Source organism: Mustela putorius, unplaced genomic scaffold (assembly GCF_011764305.1).
Source record: "Mustela putorius furo isolate JIRA1106 unplaced genomic scaffold, ASM1176430v1.1 tig00003846_pilon_pilon_pilon, whole genome shotgun sequence".
Lineage (NCBI taxonomy): Eukaryota > Metazoa > Chordata > Mammalia > Carnivora > Mustelidae > Mustela > Mustela putorius.
Genome location: NW_025421999.1, coordinates 8,371,321 through 8,388,070, shown reverse-complemented (window position 1 = coordinate 8,388,070; position 16,750 = coordinate 8,371,321).

Below are 16,750 nucleotides of genomic sequence, written 5' to 3'. Positions count from 1 at the left end.
TTTAAAAAGATACTGCAAATTAAAAAGAACACTGCATGCCCAAGTCCTTTTCTTTACTTTTTAGAAAACTACCCTGATTCTCACATAAAAACTTGACCAAAAAAAATCCAAAAGCCAAATACAGATTATATTAATTAATATAGATGTATATATCATATATATATTGTGTGTATATATGTATACATCATTAATATAGATGTATATATCATTAATATAGATGTAAAAATCTGAAATAAATCAAAATACTAACTAAAAATTTCAACAAAATACAGAATATTCCTGATGACCACGTAGGGCTTTATGACAAAAATTTACATACACACATGCATACACACCTATGCATGTACACACATGCAAACACACACTTGCATATATGCATCTTAAAACAACGTTCTACTTCACAACTGAAAAAAATCACAATTTAACTTGCATTTAAAATAATAATACTATTTAAACTAATATTTCTAATTCATTCTAGGAGAGAGAATTAGGACAATAAAGAAGAAAGAGTAATGAATAGTGTGACCATTAGAAAAGATGAGAACACTTTTTTGTTTGGATAGAATGTGATTATCAACCTTCATGGCCCAAGAAAGTATGAAGAAACCCTATCGGGCTTAATTATGAGTGTCAAAAAATATAAGTATCCAACAAAATTCAAAACTTACACAGTTTTGTAATTCACAAATAATAACAGTGGAAATCTTCCATTTTATAATGTTAAAATACTTCAGAATAAAATTGATAAGAAAGGTACAAAGTTACATAGCACACACTGCAAAATTTTATTCATAGAATAAAAGGTATGAATATATGAATAGATATAAGATGTTCCTAGATGGTAAGTTTGAAGTTATAAATAAACCAATTCTTTATACATTAATTCAATATACATTTTTCCCTAAGCCTCAAAGATCTCATCCATTCTTTGGCTTTTAATGCCATTTTATATGCTAATGAGTCCCAAGAGTATACTTACAGTCCTGACCTCTCTTTTTGTACAGTTAACTTCTCATTGGACATTTTCACTTGGATGTCTTATGAGTCAAAACTTAACTCTTGTTTTTCCACCTAAAGTGGATCCTATTTCTAGAGTACCATCTCTGTAAGGGACATGTTTATCTATTTGTTTACTCAACCAAGAAACAATAGGAGTCATCTCAGATTTCTTCTCTCTCACCTCCCATCTGCAGTCTACCACATTTTGTTGTATTTTGTGTTTCTACCTCCAAATATACCCTAAATCCCTCTACTTTTCTCAAATCCATCTCCCGTATTTCAGAAATCATCTCTTAATTTATCTCTTCCTTCTATTCTACCTGTAGCTGCAATCTAAATGTCATCTTTCAAAAATGTCAGTGTAAATTGTTATACCTTTATTTAAAAACTTAATATCGTCTCAATGCCATTAGAATAAATACAAAGATCTTGTCATTGCCAATGAGGTTCTCATGTCTAGTTCTGCTGACCTCTCCTACCTCTTCTGTTTCTTCAATACATTGAGTTCTTTTGTACTTTAGGGATTTGTCTTTTTTTTTTTTTAAGATTTTATTTGTTTTTTGAGAAAGAGAGCATGAGAGGGGGAGGGCCAGGGGGAGAAGCAGACTGCCTACTGAGTAGAGAGTCTGGTTCTGTATGGAATTCAATCCTGGGAGTCCAGGATCATGACCTGAGCCGAAGGCAGTTGCTTAACCAACTAAACCACCCAGCTGCCCTAGGACTTCGTCTTTGCTAATCCCCTGTCTAGAATGCTCTCCCTCCATCTCCTTGTAAGGGCAGTGTGCACTCATTCACCAGTTTCCAGCTTAAGGGTAAATGGCCTTCTGAGGCTGGCCTCCCCATTCTTTGCCCTGACCCCATTATTCTTTATCAAAACACCTTGGTTGCATGTGTCATTGAACTTCCTGACTTGTAATTCTGTGTACCTATTTATTGTTGTACTGCCTGACTTCCAGACTAAACGACAGGTCTTAAGAAAACCAGCATATTAGTCGAGCTTTTCATCATCCAGCATCCAGCTCGTGCCTTACACTTAGGAGGAAAGCTATGATAATATCACGGAGCTTGTATTCTGATGGAACTCTTGTTTATTCTAAATTCCACCTGGACCAATAAAAAATAAAATAAAAAACAAATACAGTTAATAATGAATAAAAGAATTTTGAAAGAAAGCAATGAAGGAGGGAGAACTTGCCATCATATAATAATTAAACCAGTGTTGGGGCACCTGGGTGGCTCAGTGGGTTAAAGCCTCTGCCTTCGGCTCACGTCATGATCTTAGGGTCCTGGGATAGAGCCCCTCATCGGGCTCTCTGCTCAGCGGGGAACCTGCTTCCCTTCCTCTCTCTCTGCCTGCCTCTGCCTACTTGTGATCTCTGTCTGTCAAATAAATAAATAAAATCTTTTAAAAAAAAATTAAACCAGTGTTAAGAAATCAAAGAACAAGAGAAGGAAAGAAAGAAAAAATGGCAAATAAATTTTTGACTAGGTCACCCTCCTTACATACAAGAACTTAATAGTTAACATAAGTGTTTATTATATTGATGAAAATGGTACAATATTTAATAAATATATCTGAGGCCCTTATTTAGGCACTTTTAAAAATACATAAAATTTGGGGTGCTTGGGTGGCTCAGTTGGTTAAGTACCCAACTCTTGATTTCAGCTCAGGTCTTGATCTCAGGGTTGTGAGTTTAAGCCGTGCATCGGGCTCCACACTGGGCATGGAGACTACTTTAAATAAATAAATATAAGCAAATAGATATTTATTTAAATAGTTATTTATTTATTTAACACCACTCCTTACACTACTCATCACAATAAAGATTTACTTCTAGAATGAATATTTTTAATCAGATTTTTGAAACTCACTATTTAAGATCTTCACTGACACTATCTCTTCTCTGGATGGAAAAGAGCTTTCCATGCATAAAAGCAGAAAGAACTCACATGGAAAAGGTTTTATTACAAGAAAAATATTGAACATCTAGAAGTTAATAATTTCAAACAAACCATAAGGACTTTTTAATATTAAAACTGATATTCTTAATTTAGAAAATGATAAAAATGATAAGAAACTTTAAACACATCAATAGATATCTAGGCAAATGGCATAGATAGACAATTCACAAAACCTGACAATCAGTCTTCTCTTGAACATCAGGCAGGGACCTTGTTTCAGTTCACCTAAGCACTGACTCCTTCTGGAAGAGCATATGGCCTTGATAATGATGTGTTTGGCTCAGGAACCCCGAGGAGTTGGATATTTGTCAAGATAACCTTACAGGAAAGTTGTTAGTATGATTCTTTAGCAGTGGTAATATAATCCTGAGTATAACAGAAACTGGTGAAATGATCATTGTGATTCTTTCTCACGTTTGGAAAAACCTCATAATCATCAGTCCCACAGAGGATGAGGATTAATGTGAAAGTTGCATGGAGATACATAGCATCTGCTCCTCCCTGTAGAGCCATCTCTTTTCTGATAAATTCTGCATCCTTGGCCAGACTGGGACTGTATAGCAATGTGTTTGTGTCGTCTCTTCTGACTAACCCATAATACAATTATATAATTATTATATATAATAATGTTGGACTCCTAGAGGGGTCTATAGGTAAGATTAGTCCTATGAAAGATTCACTTGCCTTGAATACTTTGGTCACAAATAAAATGCCAAATAACCTGAAATCTGCCCATAATATACATTCTAAATATGATCCTGTCTATAAGTCTTTCCCTATGCCCCGGTAATTCAATACATAGCTCCTTTTCAGGTTGCAGATGAAAGCTTTTGGAAGAAAGCCCTCTATGGGGTTTCACAGTTTTCTGATCACTGGCCATATTGCATTACCACTATTTGAGCCAGACTAATTTTAAAAGTTTAGAAATAAGTCCCATTTAAAGCCACTCATCCCTCTCAACTTCACTTCTCTCTGATCGTCTACAAACAAACAAGAGCATCTCTCTAAGATTAGCTTTGCTGTCGATTTTCTGTTTTCCAGTGAAAGAATCTTTAAAGAAAAAATCCTCTCTGGAGTCGTAATTTCTCTTTATGCATTGTGTTCTGTTTATGTTATTTTTAGATGTCGTTAAAAATCTAGTTTTAGCCTTACATTTGGGAGAGAGTATTATTAACTTTTTAATGATTTTTGTTTGTTCGGCTCTAAAGCTGAAAGCATCTATTCTTTATAGACAAATAGAGAAAAATATGTAGCCATTGTCACTGTCTTACATTTTATCCTAAGTCTATGTAGAAGACTGGCTTTCTTTTTGGCTTTCCTGAATTATATTTTTACTTATGCATTAAATTCCTTCTTGACAACTGTAGGATTCAAAGCAATTCAAATGAGATTAGCTCATTGTGGTTAATATAAAAAGCTTTATCTTTTAAAAGTGTCAAAACTATTATCAGAAACTCCCAGAAACCAAATGCATTTTTACTGACCTTTATTACATTCTCTTTTACCTTGCTCAACTAACTGGTAATGGAGTGCAAGTTACTCAGTCTGACATTAAAAAAAGGCCCTTTATCATTTCAGTACATTTTCAATTTATTAATCTGCAACCTTCTCCATTAAATAGTATAAAGATCCTTGTCATCTAAAGCTCTCTGATGCAGAGATATGATCGCATCACTCTCCCTGCTCAAAAAAAAAAAAAAAAATTACATTTTAAAACCGGCATGGCTTATCCCTACCTAAATACTCAATCCAGCATTTACAGCCCAAAGTAATCTGAAATCAACATACACATCCAATTTCTCTTTTCCTATCTCCTTCCATGTAGGCAAAATATTGATAGCAAAAACAAACACACAGTCTCTCTTTCTCACAGTAGAATTGAACAAATACTTGAAACTATTCATGTAATATCCATTATGACTTACATACTACTCTGGTTAGAAAATCTCTTTTCTGTTCTGGGAGCTTCCAATGCTTAGATTCCCACCCACCCACCCCCACACTTACATTTAATAAAACTATGTCTGTTACATATGCATTTCTATGCACTCCATTTCATTAGGATTTAGGGTGAGCAATGTTTATAATTGTTTATTCATTCACTCATTCATTCAATACACATTTCCTGAGTGCTTCCTGTAGACACAAATGCTCGCAAGACAAAAAAAATTCTCTGTTTTTAAGAATTTACAATCTGAGGAGGTTGACAGAAACATAAACTAATGAGTAAAATCCCTGATGATACTTTTACCCCTTTGGCTGCACTAGCAGAGCACTCCTTCACTGTAAGGGATGAGGAACCCACACAAACCAGACATGAATCACCAAAAGAGAAAATGGCACACACCTTGGCTCCCCAAGGATCAGCAGTCATATATGGGCTTGTGTGTGTACTTACTGATTTATAACAGGTCCAGGGATGCTGTTTCAAGAGTCCTATTCTCATTCCCATTCTCTTCCTTTATATCTAGTTTAAACACAAACTGTATATGTGACTTCACTTGAGGTGCTGATGAAGGTTGCCTTTCACACTTAATTCTAACCACTCAATAGAAATCCAGACCCAATGAATAAAACATGGCTTATCAAAAATCTATCAATAATCTCAATGCTATAGTTGTCAAAAATGTTTCTGACATGAAATTGTGTCAAATTCGAGATTTATTATCAATGTCACTAGTAAAGCTCAGTCATCATATACAATGAACTGGATTAAACACTCATTTCACTACATAATCAACAAAAGTTGACTCCTTACAAAAGTTTGGATAGCTATGAAATATTAAAGTTCCTTTTTCTCATATGCCCATAGGATTGTCATTTTTATGTTTTATATGTAACTTAAATTGAGCAAGGATTTTTTTTTCTCAATAAGCATTTATTGAACAATTGTTGCATATAGATCTCTACCTAATGGAAGAATACTAAAAGGTTATTCAAAGCAGAATTCAAGTTATAGTCTCAAACAAAAATAAAATAAGGACTTTTTCCAATTAGGTTTCTAGGAAAAGGGCTTTTCTTTCTACGCCTAAGAAGTAAAAGAGCTAAGGATATAAATGTTTGATAGCCTGAAATAAATCTGTCAGGAAAGAATTCCAGCTGCAACCTTAAATCAAAAAAGTAGCCAAAAAGGAGATGAACCAGTCTGAATCCTCATTCCTGAAAAACCCAGATTTATTACAGAAGACCTCGCAACTGGGAAGGCCTCAAGATAGCTCAGTTATATAATGTTCAACTCATTTTTGTTACCTCTCAGGATTCCTGAATGACAATTTTAGCCAGTGTTAGGGAACAATGAAGTGAAATGTCTTGTAACTCCTTGGAAGATTCCACAGTGGGTCAAGTAATTTAAATACAGTAGTCTGCAAGGCCCTGATTGAGGAGTGGGTCTACATGTGAAGCAAAATGATAAGTATTTATTTTTAGTGGATTAATAACAGGAATCATTGCACAAAATGCCCTGTTTTCCTGCCTTGCAACTGCCTCAGGACAAGCTATAAACCTTCGATCGGCATAGATTTGGAAACAGTGACTGGGTGCTTTCTTTTGGTTATTTGTTCAAAGAAGTACCTTCTCTGATCCACATATACCGACACATGTGTGAGAATGTAAAACTGAAAGATCTGAAAAGTCACGTATTTTCATAGAATCGGTACTAATATACAAAGTCAGGATAGGAAGACAAATTCAATAGTAGGAATTCTGAAAAAGTGAGGGAACAAAGCAGCCTGTTATTATCCCTCTTCCACACAACTCTCACCTTTCCCGGGGACAGTCCCCAGGGAGCTCTACTTAACCATTCAAAAGAAGTGTGTGTGATCAGGAGAAAGTTATTCCATTCTTTATACTTTTTGAAACATCTTGCTAAGGAGGCTGATGTCAGCATAGCATTCTTCTTATTCAGAGAAAGCCCTAAGGTTAGCTGGGGGCATGAGTCAAATTATAGCCAAAGACAAACTCAGTGAGCAAAGGGAAGGGCCCCTTTTGTGTTTGAAGCTTCATAGAATCTTCCATGTTAGAAAGCTACAGTAGGTCGTTCAGAAACCACAAACATAGCTGTATGGCATATTACCCATGCCAAGAGTACAGACCATATGTACATTTGAAGCCAAATGGAGACAGCAACATGTAAACCCAAGTACATGCGCATGCCTCCTCTACTCCCTGCTCCCTCTCTCACTGAACTTATCTAAGGTTTTCTATACAGCTCTTTTTTTTTAAGATTTTATTTATTTATTTGACAGAGAGAGAGGAGGAGCACAAGCAGGGGGAGCAGCAGGCAGAAGGAGAAGCAGGCTCCCTACAGAGCAAGGAGCCCAATGCAAGACTCAATCCCAGGACACCAGGATCATGACCTCAGCCCAAGGCAGATGCTTAACCAACTGAGCCACCCAGGCATACCTGATCTACACGTGTTTTGCCTGGTTTGTCTACTACTCTGAGGAAGAGAAGGGGAGAGAAATCCCACTTGTGAGACATTTGTAAGACCAGCTGTGTTAAATACTTATATTTAAATATGGCAGGAAAACCTTTGTACTGGGCTCAGTATTTGAGAATTGAAAATTAGTTTTCAGCTGCTAAGAAGAAATATGGACTCAAGGACAGCAAAAAAATATGTTCAGTTATAAAATAAAATCCTATTTTTCACCTCTGAGATGTATAGTCCGTCAAAACCACAAACATTATGATAGTAAAATCTAATTTGTCCACTTTGTATACAAAAAAAATGAAGTAATCGTCAGAGAAGATTCAATCAGTCCAGTCTCTGATATAGAAAGTACTTCTAAAAGTTATTTTAGGTCAGATTTCTTGAAACTGTCCAACAATTCAGTAAGAAAGAAAAAAATTAAATGAAATGAAAATTATTCTTCAAAACAATACAGGTATTACAACATAATTGTATGTGACAACTTAAAAATACTATGTAACAGTTCTAATATTAATTTCCAAGTATTTCTATGCTAAGTTATTGGTAAAAATAATTTGTATTCAAATATTCATTCATTCTATTCATTATTTCATTCAATGTATTATTATGAAGCACCAAGAATTTCAGGCACTGATGCTTTAGACTGTCTTCACCTGCAAGGATTCTGTGGTCTGATAGGGAAATAGATATGTATACACATATGCAGTAATGTAATGATTCAATAGTGAATGAGATATAGTAGTAGTACAAGCTAGGTTTGGCTTGGGACAGTTAGAGAAGACTAGCCAGGCAGAAAAGAGAGGCCTGGTGCCATGATAATGACCTTTGGTCAAGAAAGAAATAAATTGTACCAGCTTGTAATTAAAATATGCTGTTTAAAAGGAATAGACTTCTGGGACACATGGGTGGCTCAGTTGGTTAGCTTCTGACTTTGGCTCAGGTCATGATCCAAGTGTACTGAAATAGAGCCCCTGTTAGGCTCCCCACTCAGTGAGGAGTCTGCTTCTTCCTCTTCATCTGCCCTTCCCCCTGGTCATGCTCTCTCTCTCTCAATAAATAAAATCTTTTTTTAAAAAAAGAAATGAAATGAATAGACTTCTGCTTCTAGCAAGTTAACAGGGATTGGAACTAAAAATCTGACAAATTACATGAAACAACAGCTTTCAAGCCATTGGATATGGCTAAGTGAAGCACAGTAATCCCCAAGACACAGGAAACAAATGAGGTGAGCCCTACAGTTGCCTCACCTTACTGTGTGGAGATAGTTTCTAGGTGGTGGCTGTTCGGTGGGACCCAGGCAAAACCCTGAGTTAGTGTACTTTAATTGAAGACAGAGAGCTAGACAGACAGGAAAACCAAGATGATTTTTTACAGAACAATGTACAGAACAAGCAAGAGCTACACAGAGCAAGAACTCCAGAGATCATCAGAGTTCTTCCATAAGTACTGAGTTGAGTGCTGATCAGCACTTACATATGAGGGAACTACTTGAATTTGAAGAAGAACCACCCACAAAGGGAACGGAGGAATCCATGAGGAATCCATGAGGCCCTGGACTCTTGTTCTTTGGGAGGTTTTTGATCACTGTTTTAATCTCATCACTAGATATTGGTCTATTCATGTTGTCAATTTCTCCCTGTTTATCTTAGAAGTTTTAGGTTTCCAGGAATGCATGCATTTCTTCTAGGTTGCTTAACATATTAATATTAATATATTATATATTATAAATTTTATGTATGTTATATAGTGTATTATTGTATATAATATATAACATGTATTAATATAATATAATATTAACATATTGGCATATAGCTGTAGATAATGTCTGATTATATTTTCTATTTCCTTGGTATTAGCCGTGATCTCTCTCTTTTCACTCATAATTTTATTAATTTGGGTCCTTTCTCTTTTCTTTTGGATAAGTCTGGCCTGTGGTTTATCGATCTTATTAATTCTTTCAGAGAACAAGTTTCTAGTTTTGTTGATGTGTTTTGCTTCATTTTGGGTTTCTAATTCATTGATCTCTGCCCTAATCTTAATTAGTTCTCTTCTGGTGCGTGGGTTAGGCTCCATTTGTTGTTGATTCTCCAGTTCTTTAAGGTATAAGGAGAGTTTGTGTATTTGGGATTTTTCTATTTTTTTGAGTGAGGCTTGGATAGCTATGTATTTCCCCCTTTGGATGGTCTTTGCCTTACCCCATAGGTTTTGGACCAATGTGTTGTCATTCTCATTGGTTTCCATGAATTGTTTAAGATCTTCTTTGATTTCCTGGTTGACCCAAACATTTTTGGGCAGGATGGTCTTTAGCGTCCAAGTGTTTGAATTTCTTCCAAACTTTTTCCTGTGATTGAGTTCTAGTTTCAAAGAACTGTGGCCTGCGTATATGCAGGAAATAATCTTAATCTTTAGATACTGGTTGACACCTGATCTGTGATCCAGTATGCAGTCTATTATGGAGAAAGTTCCATGTGCACTCTAGAAGAATGAGTATTCTGTTGTTTTAGGGTGGAATGTTCTGTATCTATGATACAGATCTATGAGATCTATCTGGTCCACTGTGTCATTCAAAGCTTTTATTTCTTTGTTGGTTTTCTGCTTAGATGGTCTGTATATGCTGAGAGTGGAGGGTTGAGGTCTCCCACAATTAATGTATTATTATCAATATGTCTCTCTATTTTGGTTAACAGTTAGGCTTATGTAGTTAGTTGCTCCCATGCTGGGTGCATAGATATTTACAATTGTTAGATATTCTTGTTGGATGGGCCCTTTAAGAATGATATAGTGTCCTTCTCTATCTCTAACTACAGTCTTTAGATTAAAATCTAATTTATCTGATATGAGAATTGCTACCCCAGCTTGCTTTCTTTTGTAGTCTGTTGGCATGAAAAATGGTTCTCCATCCCCTCACTTTCAGTCTGGATGTATTTTTAGGTTCAAAATAAGTCTCTTGTAGACAGCATATGGATGGGTCCTGTCTTTTTATCCAATCTGCAACCCTGCACCATTTTATGGGCATATTTAGGCCCTTCACATTGAGAGTGATTACAGAAAAATATGATCTTATTTTCATCATGTTGCCTATGAGGTCCTTGTTTCTATAGATTTTCTCTGTAAATTTCTTGGGGTCTTGAGGTCTTTTTCCTTTTATAGAACCCCCCCCCTTAATATTTCTTGCAGGGCCAGCTTAGTGGCACATATTCTTTCAGTTTTTCTAGTCTTGGAAGCTCTTTATCTTTCCATCCATTCTAAATGACAACTTTGCCAGATAAAGTATTCTTGGCTGCATTTTCTTCTCATTTAATACCCTGAATATGTCTTGTCATCCCTTTCTGGCTTGCCAGATTTCTGTGGACAGGTCTGACATTATTCTGATGTTCCTCCCTCTGTACATAAGCAATCTCTTTTCCCTAACTGCTCTTAAGATGGTTTCCTTGGTTTTAAGACTCACGAGTTTTACTATTACATGTTAGGACATTGGTTTATTCTCCTTGATCTTGGGAGGGGTTCTCTCTGCCTCTAGGACACAAATGCTTGTTTTATTCCCTAGATTATGGAAGTTCTCAGCTATCATTTGCTCAAATGTATCTTCTAGTCCTCTCTCTCTCTCCATTCCTCAGGGATCCCAATAATTCTGATGTTAGAAAGTTTCATGGTGACATTTATTTCTCTAATTCTATTTTCATGATTCTAAGCTGTTTGTTCTAGGCCTCCTCCTGTTCCTTCTTTTCTATCCGTTTGTGTTCTAGATCTTCTGTCTCGTTTACCCTAGCTGTTAAGAGTATCTAAATTAGATTGGATCTCATTGATGGCATTTCTAAGTTCTGCAAGATCAGCTTTCATTTCTACTCTATGTTGCTATTAATAGTTTTCTCCATCCTAGCTATTGTCTGCATAACTGTGACCCTGAAGTCTACTTTCAACATCTAGCTTATATCCATATTCATTAGTTCTGTGGCAGAGGTCACAGTCTCTGAATTTTTCCTTCATGATTCTGTTAAGAGGTGGTTGAAGGAATGTACAGAATCCAAATTATTGACCACAACTCAAGCAAGATGCACCTGTTTTATAGAGACCTTAGGGTTGTCAGCCTCTTGTTCTCCCAGCCTGTCTTCTGAGGGAGGGGCTTGCCGCACTATTACTCAGGCATCCCTGTTTGGGCAGAGTTGCTCTGCCTCCTGTAGGGGGAACGGGTTCAGTGAAGACCAGCTTGGGGGCTTTTGTTCTTTGGCAGTGTTCCATGTCTTTTCTGAGAGTCAGAGCAGAAGTGACTATCCAAACCTCTGTCTCAGAACAGAGAGATCACAGCCCATTCTTCAGTAAGCACTCCAGGCCACACTGTCTCCATTTTTTTCTGCGCTGCTAAAAACCACAGTGTCCTGGGTTGTGTGCCCCACAGCAACACTCCCAACCTTCATTTCCAGGTCCAGGCCTGTCTCTGCCCTTTGTGCTTCTAAAATCACCAGCCACCTCCAGTCCACACATGTACCCCTGCAGCTCCACGTTCCAGTCTGGGGACTGCCCTAAAGTCCTTTCCCCACCACCTGTCTGCAAGTCTTTGCCCAAAACCTGGCAGATGACTTTTGCATGCTGGTGGTGCACAATCCCAGAGGCTCCCTCCCCCTTCCATTTATCTACCAATATCTGCCTACAGAATCATGGCTCCCTGTTTCATAACTTGAAACCAACTGCCAGAGATATTCTGTTGATATAGATCCTGATATATCTTTTTACACTTTAGGCTGATTTTGTGTGTGTTCAGAGTGGTCTAGTAGATATCCAGCTCAATTCAGGAGGCCGGTTGAAATAGGGTCCCTTACTTCTCCACCATCTTGCCCCCACTCCAAATGTCCAAGTCAAACTTCTATAAATGAAAAACAAAGTACAATATGAAAAATATACTGAAGAGGATTAACAGCAAATGAGGCAGGACAGAGAAAAGATTAATGAATTTGAATACATATCAATGGAAACTATACAACACTTTTATGTATTATAATAAAAGATATTAATAGTTTGCATCTGGTGTAAGCAGTTATGCAGCCTAATTTTAGCTCTAAGACCATTGGCTTTAACTACATGACCGTTGTTTTGTAAAAGGCCCCACAGTAAACTTGTGCCTTAGTTTCCCTGAAACCAAGATGTCTTGCACTTTCTTAGTGGCTCACAATCTGGAGATAAAGAACATCTTGTGCAAAGAAAGAGCCCTGTGAACTGTACCTAGAACTTTCACACTTCTCTGATATTTATCTATGTTATCTTTCTCCTCCTGTGACATATCCTTTATCTTTATTAGAGTCTTGTGTGAATAAACCCTCTGTAGCTTTTTCAATTATATGACACTGTGCAACTGAAAGAAAATACAGTTTTTTGAGGAAGGAGAAGTAGCTTATGGTTGATAATAATATGATAATTTAAGGTGGGGTGAAGGAAAGATAGGAAGCGGTTGGCTTTCCAAGTTTCTGGAATCTGTGTGGAAACAGAATGAAATTTAAGAGAGACAACACAGTGAGGTAGACCCTAGCATCAGAATTCCTCTGTCCCATTCCTAGTTGTGTGACATTGAGCAAGTTACTTGATCTTCGTATACCTTAAATTCGTCATCAGCATCTGGCAAATACGGCAAAAAATAAACACTATATGAATATGTCTAATTCTTTTCTTTAAAGAATTTTATTTATTTATTTATTTATTTACTTATTTAACACTGAGAGGGAGAGAGGGATCACGAGTAGGCAGAGAGGCAGGCAGAGAGAAAGAGAGGAGGAAACAGCCTCCCCGCTGAGCAGAGAGCCCAATGTGGGACTGGATCCCAGGACCCTGAGATCGTAACCTGAGCCAAAGGCAGAGGCTTTAACACATTAAGCCACTCCGGTGCCCCCCAATTCTTTTTATTTTGTTTCTATCCATAGGCTCTTTGAGGTTTGAAAAAAATCCTTATTTTATTAATTTTACTAGCTAATATTTTCCTTAAGATTTAGATTAGTTATTCCAAAAACAAACATACAAAAAAAAGAACAAGAAAATGATAACAAGAAATATTGTATGTCATAGTTAAGTAAAGTATCTTTTATCTCCAAATCCTTGACTCTCATACAGTTATGGTCTCACCAATAAAAATCAATTTTTAAAAAGCAATTTTTGTCAACAAGCCTACATAAAATTGATATATTCTTCAATAAGTTAAACACTTATTTTTATCCTAAAGAATATAAAAGCAAATGTACTTAGAATAGAGATGTAAGAGATATTCAGGAATGAATAAGGAAAAAAATCAAACAATTCACAGAGGAGAACAATGCCCTACAAGGGTGAAATAAATCTCTCCTTTTAAATCACTAAATAGACTTAGAATCATCGACTATATCTTGGATGACTGCAGAAGGAAAGAAAAGAGACAGAATAATTTATATCACTCTATTAGTACAGAGTTTTTGAATATTAATAAGTCATTGCAACTTGCTTCACTAGCTCAAGTGCTTATCTATGTACATCAAGTTAATAAACTCACAGTAAATTTGATACTATTTCTTAATTTCAATTGTAAGGAGATCAATAGATTTTGCATTTTAAAATACTCTGCCTTCAAAACACATTTTGAAAGTGAAAAATGCTAATTATAGTTAATAAAAATATAATTTACTAGGGAGTTTATTTGGAGGGAATGAAAGAATGAGTCATCTTTGTCAAGAACTGTGAGAGGTCTCCAGTTTTACTCTGATAATAAGTTAGCTTGGGGGCACCTGGGTGGCTCAGTGGGTTAAAGCCTCTGTCTTCAGCTCAGGTCATGATCCCAGGGTCCTGGGATCAAGCCCCACACCTGGCTCTCTGCTCAGCAGGGAGCCTGCTTCCCTCCCCACCGCCTGCCTCTCTGCCTACAAATGATCTCTTTCGGTCAAATAAATAAATAAAATCTTAAAAAAAAAATAAGTTAGCTTGTTACTATTTTATTGTTACTGACAGTAGACAGAAGACTCCTGGGTCAAGAAAAATGGACTTTATTACTTATGGCAGTACAAACACTGTGAGCTTTATGTTTATTTTTATCAGTCCCCTTTGACCCTAGTTCAAACAGTAAGTTAGGGGTCCAGGTGAATGTTGCACATAGTCACTTATGTCACACCTGAGGAACTGTAAACTTGCAGAATCCAAATGTTTTATAGGGCTTGTAAGAAAACCTGCCCTTTACCCTTGAGATCTTTATTATACTGGAAAGAAAGAAAGTCCACTCTCTGCTCCAGAACTTTGAAACACTTTATCTTCCAAGGCCATCCACTTACTAAAAAACATCCCTAGAAAGGGGATCAGTGCCTCTGCTTGTAAGACATCCACAGGCTATCAGTGCCTCTGCTTGCAAGGCATCCACAAATGAAAGAGACTCGTGAAAATCTTTCTCCTAACAAACTTACAGAGCATTTTAACATCTTCCCATTTGTCTACCTTTCCCTTTTGCCATTTAATTAAGTGTATTGTTTGGATCTCAAACAAGGTAACATAAATTCCAAGTGGGAAAGAGGCAGAACTGACTCTTCACCCTCTTTTGTCACCATCATGTCCTCTTTTCCCTGCCCCTATGTGCCACATCTAGTTAGCTCTTGGACTGCAATTGGCCATTCACTAACAGACATCTAGTCAAAACTCTGGGTGCTTCAATCTTCCATCATCTGCAGTTTTGGTTAGGGCAGTGGCAAAAGGTAAGGCAAGAAGAGAATAGTGACATCCATTGAGGGGCTGATGGGCAGACTGCAGGTGGCACTGGGCGGATGGTAGCTAAGTTAATGGAAGCCACATGACAATTGAAGAAATATCAACTGAGCAAAGTGACAGACAAATTACTAGCCTTAATGGAACTCTAAGACGATAAATAAGATAACAATGAAAAATCCATTGTGATGTCAGACTCTGTTCTGGTGCTGGAAACACAGCAGTGAACTGCTTCACGTAGCTGACATTTTAAAGGACAAGAAACAAGAGATGTAAGTAAAATGCAGTTAATCATATGATGTGCCCCATGTGTTGGTGACTTTTATTCCTTCTATGATGATGAAATCTTCCCCCTTCTGCAGAAGAGTGTGCTTGAATTTGAATAACTGGATATTCTCTGAACAGAGAAAAATTGGGAGGCATGTTGGACGTGTTACTCCACAGCATAACTGGAGATGAACTCTTGAGGCCATCAAGTGCAATCTCTTATTTAACACAAAAATCTCCTCTATAACACTTTAAATGGTCATTTAATCTTGCTTAAACAGTTTCAATGCCAGAGAGAGCACTATTACAAATCTCTAAAAAACATCTTCATACAGCTTTATTTTAGACATTTGTGGTCATTTTAGGACAGATTCTTAGCAGTGGAACTACTGAGTCAAGGGACATGCACATTTCACATGTTGAAAGCTAATATTAAATCATGCATATGCATATGCTAATATTAAATGATGCAAAAATACATGCTGTATTGTTTACATGATTTGCATGACAGTCACAGAAAGAAACATAACTCAAACTCAGAAAAGATAGTCTAATAGTTCAACCAGTTCCACACAGATCAATTTACTTTGGTTTAGATAAGGCCTTAGAAAGGAGATTAGAGAATTTCTGATGATAGTTCTAACATGTGAAGAGCTTGGTAGTCATCCCTCTGATCTTTACAATAGAAGAACAGCTACTGAAAATCAACTTTTCTTGGGCTCATCAGAGAATTCAGGTCATGGGGCAAACCACCACCCTAAAATTTGGAGAAAGGCAGATACTGAAAATCATAGCCAAGACCAGTTTATCTGGGACAGAACCCTCTAGAGCCATAAACTCATAGGAATACTTGTTGGGTAATTTTGACTAATTGCTGAGAGCTGAGTGTAGAGTAGCATGACAATGAGAAACTCCTGGGGACCCAGTGTTAGCAGTCTTCACTCTTTCATGACTTCTATCTCCAGAAACCCACTAGGTAAGGTGAAGATTTGAGATAACTCCCCTTGTTTTGGGCAGAAAGACAGGAAATTAACCATTTTGAAATATGCCCACGGCAATCTCCACAACAAAGACCTTTTCCCCAAAGAAAATGAATATGACAGCATTATCTATATAAAAAGTCAATTATGCAATTCAGCTTCCTCTAGACTTTCTGTCACACCTTTTAAAAGAAGGCAAAATGGCTAAAAAATATGGCTGAGGTGAGTCCAAAGATTCAGCTCACCAAAAGACTGAGAATTAATCATAAGATAAGAGAGTATTTCTCCTCCCATATAACTTAAAAACACATCAACAAAACTTCAGTATAATAACAAAGGATTACAACTGAAAGAGTTGCAAGACAAACTCTATTTAAGAAAGAGTTCTTAGGGATTTCCAAGGATAATGGTA